Genomic DNA, 20,667 nt, shown 5'->3' on the forward strand with positions numbered 1-20,667 from the left:
AGCAGTTGCTCCATGACACAAGAGCACGCTCTACTGGGACAAAAGCTTACAGCACCTGGTATTCCCAGGCGGTCTCCCATCCAAGTACTAACCAGGCCCGACCCTGCTTAGCTTCCGAGATCGGACGAGATCGGGCGTATTCAGGCTGGTATGGCCGTAAGCGAGGGAACAACTCTTGGTACACTATATAAAGTCAATGTGTCACTCACTCTGAAAGGGACACAGAAACGTATCCACTTTGTGACACAAACTGAAGAAGCTCAACCCCTGCTTACATTTCCAAATATATATATATATATTTGAGTCTTGTTGGGGGGAAGAGGGCATATCCTATGTTGATTTATGACAAGTTCATTGACTAGGGCCCTATAAAATAGGCGTTATGGACCGAATCACGGAATCCAGACATTAAACCGAAATTCAACAATATTCAAACATTTATTGAACTTAGTAAGAAATCAACTAAATCTATTCAACTTGTTAGAAAACGCATTCATTTGCCCAAGTCAATCATAAGACATGAACAAAATGCATCAGTGATTCGTATTTCCATGAACTTTCTGAAACGGCACAGGAATGCCCCTGTCTGTGTGCATGTGTGCGGTGCGCGCGTATGTCTACACTTTGTGTAGCCGTTAGCGATGATGCTAATGATAACCTTCTTCTGGTAGGGAAGGAATGGCTTTCCCAAAACCTTCGCAAGTAAATGTTAACTACAAAGTAGCCTATGCCTGCCTGGCAGAATTATACCGTGATCATTTGCATCACTCCAGTTGCCATTTGTTCTACAGCAACACCGCTTAACCAAACAAAGGTCTCTTCCTGGTGCATGCTTGCATTTAAGGGTAACTACACCCCAACATCTAAATGTCTTACATTTTTCCCAGACCTCACAAATGGTCACCTGATAGGGTTTAAACATTGTTGTGGACATAGAACATCCAATTGTGCTGTTTTGCTATTAAAAAGGTGTACTTTTGAGAGCGAAAACCTGCCAAAACAGGGACAAACGGTCAACGGGGAAATCTAAACGGAGAAAAGGGAACTTGGGAATTAACGGAATCAGGCAAAACATTGAAGGGATTGTATAGTGCCCTAATGGACTACAGACATTGACTGTCTCCTAGACTAAAAACAAAGGCTGCATGTACTGCCTATATTTTGAGGGAAACGCACTGTCCATTATTTTATTTGATTTGATCAGGGCAGGGCAGCACACACAAACTGCATTTAGTCCAATAACAATCCATGATATTATTAGGGTGATAAATAAAAAGCAGTTGCTCCATGACACAAGAGCACGCTCTACTGGGACAAAAAGCTTACAGCACCTGGTATTCCCAGGCGGTCTCCCATCCAAGTACTAACCAGGCCCGACCCTGCTTAGCTTCCGAGATCGGACGAGATCGGGCGTATTCAGGCTGGTATGGCCGTAAGCGAGGGAACAACTCTTGGTACACTATATAAAGTCAATGTGTCACTCACTCTGAAAGGGACACAGAAACGTATCCACTTTGTGACACAAACTGAAGAAGCTCAACCCCTGCTTACATTTCCAATATATATATATATATTTGAGTCTTGTTGGGGGGGGGGGAAGAGGGCATATCCTATGTTGATTTATGACAAGTTCATTGACTAGGGCCCTATAAAATAGGCGTTGCGGACCGAATCACGGAATCCAGACATTAAACCGAAATTCAACAATATTCAAACATTTATTGAACTTAGTAAGAAATCAACTAAATCTATTCAACTTGTTAGAAAACGCATTAATTTGCCCAAGTCAATCATAAGACATGAACAAAATGCATCAGTGATTCGTATTTCCATTAACTTTCTGAAACGGCACAGGAATGCCCCTGTATGTGTGCGGTGCGCGCGTATGTCTACACTTTGTGTAGCCGTTAGCGATGATGCTAATGATAACCTTCTTCTGGTAGGGAAGGAATGGCTTTCCCCAAAACCTTCGCAAGTAAATGTTAACTACAAAGTAGCCTATGCCTGCCTGGCAGAATTATACCGTGATCATTTGCATCACTCCAGTTGCCATTTGTTCTACAGCAACACCGCTTAACCAAACAAAGGTCTCTTCCTGGTGCATGCTTGCATTTAAGGGTAACTACACCCCAACATCTAAATGTCTTACATTTTTCCCAGACCTCACAAATGGTCACCTGATAGGGTTTAAACATTGTTGTGGACATAGAACATCCAATTGTGCTGTTTTGCTATTAAAAAGGTGTACCTTTGAGAGCGAAAACCTGCCAAAACATGGACAAACGGTCAACGGGGAAATCTAAACGGAGAAAAGGGAACTTGGGAATTAACGGAATCAGGCAAAACATTGAAGGGATTGTATAGTGCCCTAATGGACTACAGACATTGACTGTCTCCTAGACTAAAAACAAAGGCTGCATGTACTGCCTATATTTTGAGGGAAACGCACTGTCCATTATTTGATTTGATTTGATCAGGGCAGGGCAGCACACACAAACTGCATTTAGTCCAATAACAATCCATGATATTATTAGGGTGATAAATAAAAAGCAGTTGCTCCATGACACAAGAGCACGCTCTACTGGGACAAAAAGCTTACAGCACCTGGTATTCCCAGGCGGTCTCCCATGCAAGTACTAACCAGGCCAGACCCTGCTTAGCTTCCGAGATCAGACGAGATCGGGCATATTCAGGCTGGTATGGCCGTAAGCGAGGGAGCAACTCTTGGTACACTATATAAAGTCAATGTGTCACTCACTCTGAAAGGGACACAGAAACGTATCCACTTTGTGACACAAACTGAAGAAGCTCAACCCCTGCTTACATTTCCAATATATATATATATATTTGAGTCTTGTTGGGGGGAAGAGGGCATATCCTATGTTGATTTATGACAAGTTCATTGACTAGGGCCCTATAAAATAGGCGTTGCGGACCGAATCACGGAATCCAGACATTAAACCGAAATTCAACAATATTCAAACATTTATTGAACTTAGTAAGAAATCAACTAAATCTATTCAACTTGTTAGAAAACGCATTAATTTGCCCAAGTCAATCATAAGACATGAACAAAATGCATCAGTGATTCGTATTTCCATTAACTTTCTGAAACGGCACAGGAATGCCCCTGTATGTGTGCGGTGCGCGCGTATGTCTACACTTTGTGTAGCCGTTAGCGATGATGCTAATGATAACCTTCTTCTGGTAGGGAAGGAATGGCTTTCCCCAAAACCTTCGCAAGTAAATGTTAACTACAAAGTAGCCTATGCCTGCCTGGCAGAATTATACCGTGATCATTTGCATCACTCCAGTTGCCATTTGTTCTACAGCAACACCGCTTAACCAAACAAAGGTCTCTTCCTGGTGCATGCTTGCATTTAAGGGTAACTACACCCCAACATCTAAATGTCTTACATTTTTCCCAGACCTCACAAATGGTCACCTGATAGGGTTTAAACATTGTTGTGGACATAGAACATCCAATTGTGCTGTTTTGCTATTAAAAAGGTGTACTTTTGAGAGCGAAAACCTGCCAAAACAGGGACAAACGGTCAACGGGGAAATCTAAACGGAGAAAAGGGAACTTGGGAATTAACGGAATCAGGCAAAACATTGAAGGGATTGTATAGTGCCCTAATGGACTACATACATTGACTGTCTCCTAGACTAAAAACAAAGGCTGCATGTACTGCCTATATTTTGAGGGAAACGCACTGTCCATTATTTGATTTGATTTGATCAGGGCAGGGCAGCACACAAACTGCATTTAGTCCAATAACAATCCATGATATTATTAGGGTGATAAATAAAAAGCAGTTGCTCCATGACACAAGAGCACGCTCTACTGGGACAAAAAGCTTACAGCACCTGGTATTCCCAGGCGGTCTACCATCCAAGTACTAACCAGGCCCGACCCTGCTTAGCTTCCGAGATCGGACGAGATCAGGCGTATTCAGGCTGGTATGGCCGTAAGCGAGAGAACAACTCTTGGTACACTATATAAAGTCAATGTGTCACTCACTCTGAAAGGGACACAGAAACGTATCCACTTTGTGACACAAACTGAAGAAGCTCAACCCCTGCTTACATTTCCAATATATATATATATATATTTGAGTCTTGTTGGGGGGGGGGAAGAGGGCATATCCTATGTTGATTTATGACAAGTTCATTGACTAGGGCCCTATAAAATAGGCGTTGCGGACCGAATCACGGAATCCAGACATTAAACCGAAATTCAACAATATTCAAACATTTATTGAACTTAGTAAGAAATCAACTAAATCTATTCAACTTGTTAGAAAACGCATTCATTTGCCCAAGTCAATCATAAGACATGAACAAAATGCATCAGTGATTCGTATTTCCATGAACTTTCTGGCACGGCACAGGAATGCCCCTGTCTGTGTGCATGTGTGTGGTGCGCGCGTATGTCTACACTTTGTGTAGCCGTTAGCGATGATGCTAATGATAACCTTCTTCTGGTAGGGAAGGAATGGCTTTCCCCAAAACCTTCGCAAGTAAATGTTAACTACAAAGTAGCCTATGCCTGCATGGCAGAATTATACCGTGATCATTTGCATCACTCCAGTGGCCATTTGTTCTACAGAAACAGCGCTTAACCAAACAAAGGTCTCTTCCTGGTGCACGCTTGCATTTAAGGGTAACTACACCCCAAAATCTAAATGTCTTACATTTTTCCCAGACCTCACAAATGGTCACCTGATAGGGTTTAAACATTGTTGTGGACATAGAACATCCAATTGTGCTGTTTTGCTATTAAAAAGGTGTACTTTTGAGAGCGAAAACCTGCCAAAACAGGGACAAACGGTCAACGGGGAAATCTAAACGGAGAAAAGGGAACTTGGGAATTAACGGAATCAGGCAAAACATTGAAGGGATTTTATAGTGCCCTAATGGACTACAGACATTGACTGTCTCCTAGACTAAAAACAAAGGCTGCATGTACTGCCTATATTTTGAGGGAAACGCACTGTCCATTATTTCATTTGATCAGGGCAGGGCAGCACACACAAACTGCATTTAGTCCAATAACAATCCATGATATTATTAGGGTGATAAATAAAAGGCAGTTGCTCCATGACACAAGAGCGCGCTCTACTGGGACAAAAAGCTTACAGCACCTGGTATTCCCAGGCGGTCTCCCATACAAGTACTAACCAGGCCCAACCCTGCTTAGCTTCCGAGATCGGACGAGATCGGGCGTATTCAGGCTGGTATGGCCGTAAGCGAGGGAAAAACTCTTGGTACACTATATAAAGTCAATGTGTCACTCACTCTGAAAGGGACACAGAAACGTATCCACTTTGTGACACAAACTGAAGAAGCTCAACCCTTGCTTACATTTCCAATATATATATATATATATATATACAGTGGGGGAAAAAAGTATTTAGTCAGCCACCAATTGTGCATGTTCTCCCACTTAAAAAGATGAGAGAGGCCTGTAATTTTCATCATAGGTACACGTCAACTATGACAGACAAATTTAGAAGAAAAAAAATCCAGAAAATCACATTGTAGGATTTTTAATGCATTTATTTGCAAATTATGGTGGAAAATAAGTATTTGGTCACCTACAAACAAGCAAGATTTCTGGCTCTCACAGACCTGTAACTTCTTCTTTAAGAGGCTCCTCTGTCCTCCACTCGTTACCTGTATTAATGGCACCTGTTTGAACTTGTTATAAGTATAAAAGACACCTGTCCACAACCTCAAACAGTCACACTCCAAACTCCACTATGGCCAAGACCAAAGAGCTGTCAAAGGACACCAGAAACAAAATTGTAGACCTGCACCAGGCTGGGAAGACTGAATCTGCAATAGGTAAGCAGCTTGGTTTGAAGAAATCAACTGTGGGAGCAATTATTAGGAAATGGAAGACATACAAGACCACTGATAATCTCCCTCGATCTGGGGCTCCACGCAAGATCTCACCCCGTGGGGTCAAAATTATCACAAGAACGGTGTGCAAAAATCCCAGAACCACACGGGGGGACCTAGTGAATGACCTGCAGAGAGCTGGGACCAAAGTAACAAAGCCTACCATCAGTAACACACTACGCCGCCAGGGACTCAAATCCTGCAGTGCCAGACATGTCCCCCTGCTTAAGCCAGTATATGTCCAGGCCCGTCTGAAGTTTGCTAGAGTGCATGTGGATGATCCAGAAGAGGATTGGGAGAATGTCATATGGTCAGATGAAACCAAAATATAACTTTTTGGTAAAAACTCAACTCGTTGTGTTTGGAGGACAAAGAATGCTGAGATGCATCCAAAGAACAAAATACCTATTGTGAAGCATGGGGGTGGAAACATCATGCTTTGGGGCTGTTTTTCAGCAAAGGGACCAGGACGACTGATCCGTGTAAAGGAAAGAATGAATGGGGCCATGTATCGTGAGATTTTGAGTGAAAACCTCCTTCCATCAGCAAGGGCATTGATGATGAAACGTGGCTGGGTCTTTCAGCATGACAATGATTCCAAACACACCGCCCGGGCAACGAAGGAGTGGCTTCGTAAGAAGCATTTCAAGGTCCTGGAGTGGCCTAGTCAGTCTCCAGATCTCAACCCCATAGAAAATCTTTGGAGGGAGTTGAAAGTCTGTGTTGCCCAGCGACAGCCCCAAAACATCACTGCTCTAGAGGAGATCTGCATGGAGGAATGGGCCAAAATACCAGCAACAGTGTGTGAAAACCTTGTGAAGACTTACAGAAAACGTTTGACCTGTGTCATTGCCAACAAAGGGTATATAACAAAGTATTGAGAAACTTTTGTTATTGACCAAATACTTATTTTCCACCATAATTTGCAAATAAATTCATTAAAACTCCTACAATGTGATTTTATGGATTTTTTCTCTCATTTTGTCTGTCATAGTTGACATGTACTAATGATGAAAATTACAGGCCTCTCTCATCTTTTTAAGTGGGAGAACTTGCACAATTGGTGGCTGACTAAATACTTTTTTTCCCACTGTATGTATATATATTTGAGTCTTGTTGGGGGGAGAGGGCATATCCTATGTTGATTTATGACAAGTTCATTGACTAGGGCCCTATAAAATAGGCGTTGCGGACCGAATCACGGAATCCAGACATTAAACCGAAATTCAACAATATTCAAACATTTATTGAACTTAGTAAGAAATCAACTAAATCTATTCAACTTGTTAGAAAACGCATTCATTTGCCCAAGTCAATCATAAGACATGAACAAAATGCATCAGTGATTCGTATTTCCATTAACTTTCTGAAACGGCACAGGAATGCCCCTGTATGTGTGCGGTGCGCGCGTATGTCTACACTTTGTGTAGCCGTTAGCGATGATGCTAATGATAACCTTCTTCTGGTAGGGAAGGAATGGCTTTCCCCAAAACCTTCGCAAGTAAATGTTAACTACAAAGTAGCCTATGCCTGCCTGGCAGAATTATACCGTGATCATTTGCATCACTCCAGTTGCCATTTGTTCTACAGCAACACCGCTTAACCAAACAAAGGTCTCTTCCTGGTGCATGCTTGCATTTAAGGGTAACTACACCCCAACATCTAAATGTCTTACATTTTTCCCAGACCTCACAAATGGTCACCTGATAGGGTTTAAACATTGTTGTGGACATAGAACATCCAATTGTGCTGTTTTGCTATTAAAAAGGTGTACTTTTGAGAGCGAAAACCTGCCAAAACAGGGACAAACGGTCAACGGGGAAATCTAAACGGAGAAAAGGGAACTTGGGAATTAACGGAATCAGGCAAAACATTGAAGGGATTGTATAGTGCCCTAATGGACTACATACATTGACTGTCTCCTAGACTAAAAACAAAGGCTGCATGTACTGCCTATATTTTGAGGGAAACGCACTGTCCATTATTTGATTTGATTTGATCAGGGCAGGGCAGCACACAAACTGCATTTAGTCCAATAACAATCCATGATATTATTAGGGTGATAAATAAAAAGCAGTTGCTCCATGACACAAGAGCACGCTCTACTGGGACAAAAGCTTACAGCACCTGGTATTCCCAGGCGGTCTACCATCCAAGTACTAACCAGGCCCGACCCTGCTTAGCTTCCGAGATCGGACGAGATCAGGCGTATTCAGGCTGGTATGGCCGTAAGCGAGAGAACAACTCTTGGTACACTATATAAAGTCAATGTGTCACTCACTCTGAAAGGGACACAGAAACGTATCCACTTTGTGACACAAACTGAAGAAGCTCAACCCCTGCTTACATTTCCAATATATATATATATATATTTGAGTCTTGTTGGGGGGAAGAGGGCATATCCTATGTTGATTTATGACAAGTTCATTGACTAGGGCCCTATAAAATAGGCGTTGCGGACCGAATCACGGAATCCAGACATTAAACCGAAATTCAACAATATTCAAACATTTATTGAACTTAGTAAGAAATCAACTAAATCTATTCAACTTGTTAGAAAACGCATTCATTTGCCAAGTCAATCATAAGACATGAACAAAATGCATCAGTGATTCGTATTTCCATGAACTTTCTGGCACGGCACAGGAATGCCCCTGTCTGTGTGCATGTGTGCGGTGCCGCGCGTATGTCTACACTTTGTGTAGCCGTTAGCGATGATGCTAATGATAACCTTCTTCTGGTAGGGAAGGAATGGCTTTCCCCAAAACCTTCGCAAGTAAATGTTAACTACAAAGTAGCCTATGCCTGCATGGCAGAATTATACCGTGATCATTTGCATCACTCCAGTGGCCATTTGTTCTACAGAAACACCGCTTAACCAAACAAAGGTCTCTTCCTGGTGCACGCTTGCATTTAAGGGTAACTACACCCCAAAATCTAAATGTCTTACATTTTTCCCAGACCTCACAAATGGTCACCTGATAGGGTTTAAACATTGTTGTGGACATAGAACATCCAATTGTGCTGTTTTGCTATTAAAAAGGTGTACTTTTGAGAGCGAAAACCTGCCAAAACAGGGACAAACGGTCAACGGGGAAATCTAAACGGAGAAAAGGGAACTTGGGAATTAACGGAATCAGGCAAAACATTGAAGGGATTTTATAGTGCCCTAATGGACTACAGACATTGACTGTCTCCTAGACTAAAAACAAAGGCTGCATGTACTGCCTATATTTTGAGGGAAACGCACTGTCCATTATTTCATTTGATCAGGGCAGGGCAGCACACACAAACTGCATTTAGTCCAATAACAATCCATGATATTATTAGGGTGATAAATAAAAGGCAGTTGCTCCATGACACAAGAGCGCGCTCTACTGGGACAAAAAGCTTACAGCACCTGGTATTCCCAGGCGGTCTCCCATCCAAGTACTAACCAGGCCCAACCCTGCTTAGCTTCCGAGATCGGACGAGATCGGGCGTATTCAGGCTGGTATGGCCGTAAGCGAGAGAAAAACTCTTGGTACACTATATAAAGTCAATGTGTCACTCACTCTGAAAGGGACACAGAAACGTATCCACTTTGTGACACAAACTGAAGAAGCTCAACCCTTGCTTACATTTCCAAATATATATATATATATATATATATATATACAGTGGGGGAAAAAAGTATTTAGTCAGCCACCAATTGTGCATGTTCTCCCACTTAAAAAGATGAGAGAGGCCTGTAATTTTCATCATAGGTACACGTCAACTATGACAGACAAATTTAGAAGAAAAAAATCCAGAAAATCACATTGTAGGATTTTTTAATGCATTTATTTGCAAATTATGGTGGAAAATAAGTATTTGGTCACCTACAAACAAGCAAGATTTCTGGCTCTCACAGACCTGTAACTTCTTCTTTAAGAGGCTCCTCTGTCCTCCACTCGTTACCTGTATTAATGGCACCTGTTTGAACTTGTTATAAGTATAAAAGACACCTGTCCACAACCTCAAACAGTCACACTCCAAACTCCACTATGGCCAAGACCAAAGAGCTGTCAAAGGACACCAGAAACAAAATTGTAGACCTGCACCAGGCTGGGAAGACTGAATCTGCAATAGGTAAGCAGCTTGGTTTGAAGAAATCAACTGTGGGAGCAATTATTAGGAAATGGAAGACATACAAGACCACTGATAATCTCCCTCGATCTGGGGCTCCACGCAAGATCTCACCCCGTGGGGTCAAAATTATCACAAGAACGGTGTGCAAAAATCCCAGAACCACACGGGGGGACCTAGTGAATGACCTGCAGAGAGCTGGGACCAAAGTAACAAAGCCTACCATCAGTAACACACTACGCCGCCAGGGACTCAAATCCTGCAGTGCCAGACATGTCCCCCTGCTTAAGCCAGTATATGTCCAGGCCCGTCTGAAGTTTGCTAGAGTGCATGTGGATGATCCAGAAGAGGATTGGGAGAATGTCATATGGTCAGATGAAACCAAAATATAACTTTTTTGGTAAAAACTCAACTCGTTGTGTTTGGAGGACAAAGAATGCTGAGATGCATCCAAAGAACAAAATACCTATTGTGAAGCATGGGGGTGGAAACATCATGCTTTGGGGCTGTTTTTTCAGCAAAGGGACCAGGACGACTGATCCGTGTAAAGGAAAGAATGAATGGGGCCATGTATCGTGAGATTTTGAGTGAAAACCTCCTTCCATCAGCAAGGGCATTGATGATGAAACGTGGCTGGGTCTTTCAGCATGACAATGATTCCAAACACACCGCCCGGGCAACGAAGGAGTGGCTTCGTAAGAAGCATTTCAAGGTCCTGGAGTGGCCTAGTCAGTCTCCAGATCTCAACCCCATAGAAAATCTTTGGAGGGAGTTGAAAGTCTGTGTTGCCCAGCGACAGCCCCAAAACATCACTGCTCTAGAGGAGATCTGCATGGAGGAATGGGCCAAAATACCAGCAACAGTGTGTGAAAACCTTGTGAAGACTTACAGAAAACGTTTGACCTGTGTCATTGCCAACAAAGGGTATATAACAAAGTATTGAGAAACTTTTGTTATTGACCAAATACTTATTTTCCACCATAATTTGCAAATAAATTCATTAAAACTCCTACAATGTGATTTTATGGATTTTTTCTCTCATTTTGTCTGTCATAGTTGACATGTACTAATGATGAAAATTACAGGCCTCTCTCATCTTTTTAAGTGGGAGAACTTGCACAATTGGTGGCTGACTAAATACTTTTTTTTCCCACTGTATGTATATATATTTGAGTCTTGTTGGGGGGGGAGAGGGCATATCCTATGTTGATTTATGACAAGTTCATTGACTAGGGCCCTATAAAATAGGCGTTGCGGACCGAATCACGGAATCCAGACATTAAACCGAAATTCAACAATATTCAAACATTTATTGAACTTAGTAAGAAATCAACTAAATCTATTCAACTTGTTAGAAAACGCATTCATTTGCCCAAGTCAATCATAAGACATGAACAAAATGCATCAGTGATTCGTATTTCCATGAACTTTCTGGCACGGCACAGGAATGCCCCTGTCTGTGTGCATGTGTGCGGTGCGCACGTATGTCTACACTTTGTGTAGCCGTTAGCGATGATGCTAATGATAACCTTCTTCTGGTAGGGAAGGAATGGCTTTCCCCAAAACCTTCGCAAGTAAATGTTAACTACAAAGTAGCCTATGCCTGCCTGGCAGAATTATACCGTGATCATTTGCATCACTCCAGTGGCCATTTGTTCTACAGCAACACCGTTTAACCAAACAAAGGTCTCTTCCTGGTGCACGCTTGCATTTAAGGGTAACTACACCCCAAAATCTAAATGTCTTATATTTTTCCCAGACCTCACAAATGGTCACCTGATAGGGTTTAAACATAGTTGTGGACATAGAACATCCAATTGTGCTGTTTTGCTATTAAAAAGGTGTACTTTTGAGAGCGAAAACCTGCCAAAACAGGGACAAACGGTCAACGGGGAAATCTAAACGGAGAAAAGGGAACTTGGGAATTAACGGAATCAGGCAAAACATTGAAGGGATTTTATAGTGCCCTAATGGACTACAGACATTGACTGTCTCCTAGACTAAAAACAAAGGCTGCATGTACTGCCTATATTTTGAGGGAAACGCACTGTCCATTATTTGATTTGATCAGGGCAGGGCAGCACACACGAACTGCATTTAGTCCAATAACAATCCATGATATTATTAGGGTGATAAATAAAAGGCAGTTGCTCCATGACACAAGAGCACGCTCTACTGGGACAAAAAGCTTACAGCACCTGGTATTCCCAGGCGGTCTCCCATCCAAGTACTAACCAGGACCGACCCTGCTTAGCTTCCGAGATCGGACGAGATCGGGCGTATTCAGGCTGGTATGGCCGTAAGCGAGGGAACAATTCTTGGTACACTATATAAAGTCAATGTGTCACTCACTCTGAAAGGGACACAGAAACGTATCCACTTTGTGACACAAACTGAAGAAGCTCAACCCTTGCTTACATTTCCAATATATATATATATTTGAGTCTTGTTGGGGGGGGAGGAAGAGCGCATATCCTATGTTGATTTATGACAAGTTCATTGACTAGGGCCCTATAAAATAGGCGTTGCGGACCGAATCACGGAATCCAGACATTAAACCGAAATTCAACAATATTCAAACATGTATTGAACTTAGTAAGAAATCAACTAAATCTATTCAACTTGTTAGAAAACGCATTCATTTGCCCAAGTCAATCATAAGACATGAACAAAATGCATCAGTGATTCGTATTTCCATGAACTTTCTGGCACGGCACAGGAATGCCCCTGTCTGTGTGCATGTGTGCGGTGCGCGCGTATGTCTACACTTTGTGTAGCCGTTAGCGATGATGCTAATGATAACCTTCTTCTGGTAGGGAAGGAATGGCTTTCCCCAAAACCTTTGCAAGTAAATTTTAACTGCAAAGTAGCCTATGCCTGCCTGGCAGAATTATACCGTGATCATTTGCATCACTCCAGTGGCCATTTGTTCTACAGAAACACCGCTTAACCAAACAAAGGTCTCTTCCTGGTGCACGCTTGCATTTAAGGGTAACTACACCCCAAAATCGAAATGTCTTACATTTTTCCCAGACCTCACAAATGGTCACCTGATAGGGTTTAAACATTGTTGTGGACATAGAACATCCAATTGTGCTGTTTTGCTATTAAAAAGGTGTACTTTTGAGAGCGAAAACCTGCCAAAACAGGGACAAACGGTCAACGGGGAAATCTAAACGGAGAAAAGGGAACTTGGGAATTAACGGAATCAGGCAAAACATTGAAGGGATTTTATAGTGCCCTAATGGACTACAGACATTGACTGTCTCCTAGACTAAAAACAAAGGCTGCATGTACTGCCTATATTTTGAGGGAAACGCACTGTCCATTATTTGATTTGATCAGGGCAGGGCAGCACACACAAACTGCATTTAGTCCAATAACAATCCATGATATTATTAGGGTGATAAATAAAAGGCAGTTGCTCCATGACACAAGAGCACGCTCTACTGGGACAAAAAGCTTACAGCACCTGGTATTCCCAGGAGGTCTCCCATCCAAGTACTAACCAGGCCCGACCCTGCTTAGCTTCCGAGATCGGACAAGATCAGGCGTATTCAGGCTGTTATGGCCGTAAGCAAGGAACAACTCTTGGTACACTATATAAAGTCAATGTGTCACTCACTCTGAAAGGGACACAGAAACGTATCCACTTTGTGACACAAACTGAAGAAGCTCAACCCTTGCTTACATTTCCAAAAAATATATATATATATATATTTGAGTCTTGTTGGGGGGGGAAGAGGGCATATCCTATGTTGATTTATGACAAGTTCATTGACTAGGGCCCTATAAAATAGGCGTTATGGACCGAATCACGGAATCCAGACATTAAACCGAAATTCAACAATATTCAAACATTTATTGAACTTAGTAAGAAATCAACTAAATCTATTCAACTTGTTAGAAAACGCATTCATTTGCCCAAGTCAATCATAAGACATGAACAAAATGCATCAGTGATTCGTATTTCCATGAACTTTCTGAAACGGCACAGGAATGCCCCTGTCTGTGTGCATGTGTGCGGTGCGCGCGTATGTCTACACTTTGTGTAGCCGTTAGCGATGATGCTAATGATAACCTTCTTCTGGTAGGGAAGGAATGGCTTTCCCCAAAACCTTCGCAAGTAAATGTTAACTACAAAGTAGCCTATGCCTGCCTGGCAGAATTATACCGTGATCATTTGCATCACTCCAGTTGCCATTTGTTCTACAGCAACACCGCTTAACCAAACAAAGGTCTCTTCCTGGTGCACGCTTGCATTTAAGGGTAACTACACCCCAACATCTAAATGTCTTACATTTTTCCCAGACCTCACAAATGGTCACCTGATAGGGTTTAAACATTGTTGTGGACATAGAACATCCAATTGTGCTGTTTTGCTATTAAAAAGGTGTACTTTTGAGAGCGAAAACCTGCCAAAACAGGGACAAACGGTCAACGGGGAAATCTAAACGGAGAAAAGGGAACTTGGGAATTAACGGAATCAGGCAAAACATTGAAGGGATTGTATAGTGCCCTAATGGACTACAGACATTGACTGTCTCCTAGACTAAAAACAAAGGCTGCATGTACTGCCTATATTTTAAGGGAAACGCACTGTCCATTATTTGATTTGATTTGATCAGGGCAGGGCAGCACACAAACTGCATTTAGTCCAATAACAATCCATGATATTATTAGGGTGATAAATAAAAAGCAGTTGCTCCATGACACAAGAGCACGCTCTACTGGGACAAAATGCTTACAGCACCTGGTATTCCCAGGCAGTCTCCCATCCAAGTACTAACCAGGCACAACCCTGCTTAGCTTCCGAGATCGGACGAGATCGGGCGTATTCAGGCTGGTATGGCCGTAAGCGAGGGAACAACTCTTGGTACACTATACAAAGTCAATGTGTCACTCACTCTGAAAGGGACACAGAAACGTATCCACTTTGTGACACAAACTGAAGAAGCTCAACCCCTGCTTACATTTCCAATATATATATATATATATATTTGAGTCTTGTTGGGGGGGAAGAGGGCATATCCTATGTTGATTTATGACAAGTTCATTGACTGGGGCCCTATAAAATAGGCGTTGCGGACCGAATCACGGAATCCAGACATTAAACCGAAATTCAACAATATTCAAACATTTATTGAACTTAGTAAGAAATCAACTAAATCTATTCAACTTGTTAGAAAACGCATTCATTTGCCCAAGTCAATCATAAGACATGAACAAAATGCATCAGTGATTCGTATTTCCATGAACTTTCTGAAACGGCACAGGAATGCCCCTGTATGTGTGCGGTGCGCGCGTATGTCTACACTTTGTGTAGCCGTTAGCGATGATGCTAATGATAACCTTCTTCTGGTAGGGAAGGAATGGCTTTCCCCAAAACCTTCGCAAGTAAATGTTAACTACAAAGTAGCCTATGCCTGCCTGGCAGAATTATACCGTGATCATTTGCATCACTCCAGTTGCCATTTGTTCTACAGCAACACCGCTTAACCAAACAAAGGTCTCTTCCTGGTGCATGCTTGCATTTAAGGGTAACTACACCCCAACATCTAAATGTCTTACATTTTTCCCAGACCTCACAAATGGTCACCTGATAGGGTTTAAACATTGTTGTGGACATAGAACATCCAATTGTGCTGTTTTGCTATTAAAAAGGTGTACTTTTGAGAGCGAAAACCTGCCAAAACAGGGACAAATGGTCAACGGGGAAATCTAAACGGAGAAAAGGGAACTTGGGAATTAACGGAATCAGGCAAAACATTGAAGGGATTGTATAGTGCCCTAATGGACTACAGACATTGACTGTCTCCTAGACTAAAAACAAAGGCTGCATGTACTGCCTATATTTTGAGGGAAACGCACTGTCCATTATTTGATTTGATTTGATCAGGGCAGGGCAGCACACAAACTGCATTTAGTCCAATAACAATCCATGATATTATTAGGGTGATAAATAAAAAGCAGTTGCTCCATGACACAAGAGCACGCTCTACTGGGACAAAAAGCTTACAGCACCTGGTATTCCCAGGCGGTGTCCCATCCAAGCACTAACCAGGCCCTGCTTAGCTTCCGAGATCGGACGAGATCGGGCGTATTCAGGCTGGTATGGCCGTAAGCGAGAGAACAACTCTTGGTACACTATATAAAGTCAATGTGTCACTCACTCTGAAAGGGACACAGAAACGTATCCACTTTGTGACACAAACTGAAGAAGCTCAACCCCTGCTTACATTTCCAATATATATATATATATTTGAGTCTTGTTGGGGGGGGAAGAGGGCATATCCTATGTTGATTTATGACAAGTTCATTGACTAGGGCCCTATAAAATAGGCGTTGCGGACCGAATCACGGAATCCAGACATTAAACCGAAATTCAACAATATTCAAACATTTATTGAACTTAGTAAGAAATCAACTAAATCTATTCAACTTGTTAGAAAACGCATTCATTTGCCCAAGTCAATCATAAGACATGAACAAAATGCATCAGTGATTCGTATTTCCATGAACTTTCTGAAACGGCACAGGAATGCCCCTGTCTGTGTGCGGTGCGCGCGTATGTCTACACTTTGTGTAGCCGTTAGCGATGATGCTAATGACAACCTTCTTCTGGTAGGGAAGGAATGGCTTTCCCCAAAACCTTCGCAAGTAAATGTTAACTACAAAGTAGCCTATGCCTGCCTGGCAGAATTATACCGTGATCATTTGCATCACTCCAGTTGCCATTTGTTCTACAGCAACACCGCTTAACCAAACAAAGGTCTCTTCCTGGTGCATGCTTGCATTTAAGGGTAACTACACCCCAACATCTAAATGTCTTACATTTTTCCCAGACCTCACAAATGGTCACCTGATAGGGTTTAAACATTGTTGTGGACATAGAACATCCAATTGTGCTGTTTTGCTATTAAAAAGGTGTACTTTTGAGAGCGAAAACCTGCCAAAACAGGGACAAACGGTCAACGGGGAAATCTAAACGGAGAAAAGGGAACTTGGGAATTAACGGAATCAGGCAAAACATTGAAGGGATTGTATAGTGCCCTAATGGACTACAGACATTGACTGTCTCCTAGACTAAAAACAAAGGCTGCATGTACTGCCTATATTTTGAGGGAAACGCACTGTACATTACTTGATTTGATTTGATCAGGGCAGGGCAGCACACAAACTGCATTTAGTCCAATAACAATCCATGATATTATTAGGTAATAAATAAAAAGCAGTTGCTCCATGACACAAGAGCACGCTCTACTGGGACAAAAAGCTTACAGCACCTGGTATTCCCAGGCGGTCTCCCATCCAAGTACTAACCAGGACCGACCCTTTTTAGCTTCCGAGATCGGACGAGATCGGGCGTATTTTTTTTTTTTTTTTTTTATTGTAAAATATTCATCAAATACACTTATATTATACCATGTACAGTGTTATATACAAAAAACCATACACTAGAAACTATTTTACCATAGGCAGGCAAACAATTCACCCCCTATCAAATCAAAGAACCCAAAGAAATAAAAAACAAAAACCTAGTATACAAAAACCAGACATGACTAAGACATAACAAATTCCACATATTAAATAGGCAGATTTAAAAGCATCTCCCTGTCAAATAAAAAGAAACATAGAAAATATCAAAATATTTATTTCAAAAATTATAAGTGATTCCTCCACCATCCACCCTTGCAATTAACCCACTACCCTCTACAAAAAGTTCATCAAAATCTTCCAATCCATAACTATAAAACATATCGATGTGCTTCTTAAACAAAGCTACAAAAATACCCCACACCCTTACCCTCCTCCCTTCAAAATAAGCATAATTCCTCCCACAAAAAATAGCATACCTAACAAAACTCAATACAATATTCAACAACCTCACATTAACCCCTTTACATTCATCTCCCACTCCAAATAAAACCAATTCCTCCCACGCATTCTTTTCCAACAAACCACTCCCCCAGTTTTTACATATTATTTCCTTTACTTTACAAAACATATCTTTTAAATCCTCGCATTCTACAAATAAGTGTAATAAATTTTCTGGTGCCTTACCACATATACAGTGGGGAAAAAAAGTATTTAGTCAGCCACCAATTGTGCAAGTTCTCCCACTTAAAAAGATGAGAGAGGCCTGTAATTTTCATCATAGGTACACGTCAACTATGACGGACAAAATGAGAAAAAAAATCCAGAAAATCACATTGTAGGATTTTTTATGAATTTATTTGCAAATTATGGTGGAAAATAAGTATTTGGTCAATAACAAAAGTTTCTCAATACGTTGTTATATAACCTTTGTTGGCAATGACACAGGTCAAACGTTTTCTGTAAGTCTTCACAAGGTTTTCACACACTGTTGCTGGTATTTTGGCCCATTCCTCCATGCAGATCTCCTCTAGAGCAGTGATGTTTTGGGGCTGTCGCTGGGCAACACGGATTTCAACTCCCTCCAAAGATTTTCTATGGGGTTGAGATCTGGAGACTGGCTAGGCCACTCCAGGACCTTGAAATGCTTCTTACGAAGCCACTCCTTCGTTTCCCGGGCGGTGTGTTTGGGATCATTGTCATGCTGAAAGACCCAGCCATGTTTCATCTTCAATGCCCTTGCTGATGGAAGGAGGTTTTCACTCAAAATCTCACGATACATGGCCCCATTCATTCTTTCCTTTACACGGATCAGTCGTCCTGGTCCTTTGCAGAAAAACAGCCCCAAAGCATGATGTTTCCACCCCCATGCTTCACAGTAGGTATGGTGTTCTTTGGATGCAACTCAGCATTCTTTGTCCTCCAAACACGACTGAGTTGAGTTTTTACCAAAAAAGTTATATTTTGGTTTCATCTGACCATATGACATTCTCCCAATCCTCTTTCTGGATCATCCAAATGCACTCTAGCAAACTTCAGACGGGCCTGGACATGTACTGGCTTAAGCAGGGGGACACGTCTTGCACTGCAGGATTTGAGTCCCTGGTGGCGTAGTGTGTTACTGATGGTAGGCTTTGTTACTTTGGTCCCAGCTCTCTGCAGGTCATTCACTAGGTCCCCCCGTGTGGTTCTGGGATTTTTGCTCACCGTTCTTGTGATCATTTTGACCCCACGGGGTGAGATCTTGCGTGGAGCCCCAGATCGAGGGAGATTATCAGTGGTCTTGTATGTCTTCCATTTCCTAATAATTGCTCCCACAGTTGATTTCGTCAAACCAAGCTGCTTACCTATTGCAGATTCAGTCTTCCCCAGCCTGGTGCAAGTCTACAATTTTGTTTCTGGTGTCCTTTGACAGCTCTTTGGTCTTGGCCATAGTGGAGTTTGGAGTGTGACTGTTTGAGGTTGTGGACAGGTGTCTTTTATACTGATAACAAGTTCAAACAGGTGCCATTAATACAGGTAACGAGTGGAGGACAGAGGAGCCTCTTAAAGAAGAAGTTACAGGTCTGTGAGAGCCAGAAATCTTGCTTGTTTGTAGGTGACCAAATACTTATTTTCCACCATAATTTGCAATAAATTCATAAAAAATCCTACAATGTGATTTTCTGGATTATTTTTTCTCAATTTGTCTGTCATAGTTGATGTGTACCTATGATGTAAATTACAGGCCTCTCTCATCTTTTTAAGTGGGAGAACTTGCACAATTGGTGGCTGACTAAATACTTTTTTTCCCCACTGTATCACATTCTCTTTTTATTTCTTTATTTATTTGATGCAGCACTACTTTTGTGTATATCCGATTATGTCTTATTTTAAAATCGTTATTTTCACATTCCAATTTATTCCCATGTAAGTATAAGTTTTTCCATAATACTTTTCGATCCATCTTCGGAAACAGTTCTACCCACCTCTTCTCAGCAGCAGGCCTGTCAGTAACCAGTAATTGTTTATAAAAACATTTGTTCTGACACTAGACAATGTTTTCCATTTATCCCCATTGTCAATATATAAATTTGGTAATACATATAAATCTTCCCAAATTCCATCTCCATTAATGACAGAAACCCATTCTGCTGGAATGCTACTTTTCACCTGTTCAAATCCATTCAATATAGTACCTTTCCAAACTGTATCATCCACATCCTTCACATTGTCATAAATGGCCTGGTCTCTTAGAAACCCAGGAATAACTTCATATACAAAGTCTTTAATAAGTCTCAGTCCAGCCTCATAAAAAGGGGGATTATACAACACTTCATCATTGAACATAATTTTGGGATTTAAAAACACAGGTTGATTCAGTATTATATCCTTATGTTCACACACATATTTTACACGAGGAAGAAATTCTCCCCATGCACGTAACACTTCCTGATAAAACAGAGGAACTTGTTCATACATAGGCTTTTTCCATATCATTAATAACCCACTCTCTTCACATCCACCATTATTATACAAATAATTCCTAAAGAACCTCTTCCACCCATATTCTTCCTCCCCATATAAATACTTCTGTATAATTTTAATTCTTAATGCTTTTCTTTTCACGTCTATGTCCACTAATTTTAGACCCCCATCTTTATACTCTGCAGCAAGTGTAGACCTAGATATTCTAGCCCCTTTGCATCCCACAAGAAGTTAGAAACAATAGAATTAAGTTCTTTTAAAACCCACTCAGGCATCTGAAGCACATCCATGACATATACACATTTAGAT

General features: G+C 41.5%; 10 non-coding genes and 1 pseudogene across 10 annotated transcripts; all 11 read right to left on the reverse strand.

Annotated features, from left to right (window-relative positions):
- Nucleotides 1-43: 43 nt before the first annotated feature.
- LOC123485366 lies at nt 44-162 on the reverse strand. The gene has a single exon (XR_006658983.1). It is a non-coding gene; the product is annotated as a 5S ribosomal RNA (ribosomal RNA).
- Nucleotides 163-1,319: 1,157 nt separating this feature from the next.
- Nucleotides 1,320-1,438, reverse strand: LOC123485367. Its single transcript, XR_006658984.1, has one exon. It is a non-coding gene; the product is annotated as a 5S ribosomal RNA (ribosomal RNA).
- Nucleotides 1,439-2,592: 1,154 nt separating this feature from the next.
- LOC123485361 lies at nt 2,593-2,711 on the reverse strand. Its single transcript, XR_006658980.1, has one exon. It is a non-coding gene; the product is annotated as a 5S ribosomal RNA (ribosomal RNA).
- A 1,147-nt stretch (nt 2,712-3,858) lies between these two features.
- Nucleotides 3,859-3,977, reverse strand: LOC123485359. Its single transcript, XR_006658977.1, has one exon. It is a non-coding gene; the product is annotated as a 5S ribosomal RNA (ribosomal RNA).
- A 1,158-nt stretch (nt 3,978-5,135) lies between these two features.
- LOC123485368 lies at nt 5,136-5,254 on the reverse strand. The gene has a single exon (XR_006658985.1). It is a non-coding gene; the product is annotated as a 5S ribosomal RNA (ribosomal RNA).
- Nucleotides 5,255-8,022: 2,768 nt separating this feature from the next.
- LOC123485360 lies at nt 8,023-8,141 on the reverse strand. Its single transcript, XR_006658978.1, has one exon. It is a non-coding gene; the product is annotated as a 5S ribosomal RNA (ribosomal RNA).
- A 1,154-nt stretch (nt 8,142-9,295) lies between these two features.
- LOC123485357 lies at nt 9,296-9,414 on the reverse strand. Its single transcript, XR_006658975.1, has one exon. It is a non-coding gene; the product is annotated as a 5S ribosomal RNA (ribosomal RNA).
- Nucleotides 9,415-12,200: 2,786 nt separating this feature from the next.
- LOC121562940 lies at nt 12,201-12,319 on the reverse strand. The gene has a single exon (XR_005999677.2). It is a non-coding gene; the product is annotated as a 5S ribosomal RNA (ribosomal RNA).
- A 1,155-nt stretch (nt 12,320-13,474) lies between these two features.
- On the reverse strand, nt 13,475-13,593 carry LOC121566282. Its single transcript, XR_006658981.1, has one exon. It is a non-coding gene; the product is annotated as a 5S ribosomal RNA (ribosomal RNA).
- Nucleotides 13,594-14,755: 1,162 nt separating this feature from the next.
- LOC121566281 lies at nt 14,756-14,874 on the reverse strand. Its single transcript, XR_006658979.1, has one exon. It is a non-coding gene; the product is annotated as a 5S ribosomal RNA (ribosomal RNA).
- A 1,152-nt stretch (nt 14,875-16,026) lies between these two features.
- LOC123485363 lies at nt 16,027-16,140 on the reverse strand (annotated as a pseudogene).
- Between the last annotated feature and the right edge of the window lie 4,527 nt (nt 16,141-20,667).

Source organism: Coregonus clupeaformis, unplaced genomic scaffold, assembly GCF_020615455.1.
Source record: "Coregonus clupeaformis isolate EN_2021a unplaced genomic scaffold, ASM2061545v1 scaf0661, whole genome shotgun sequence".
Classification (NCBI taxonomy): domain Eukaryota; kingdom Metazoa; phylum Chordata; class Actinopteri; order Salmoniformes; family Salmonidae; genus Coregonus; species Coregonus clupeaformis.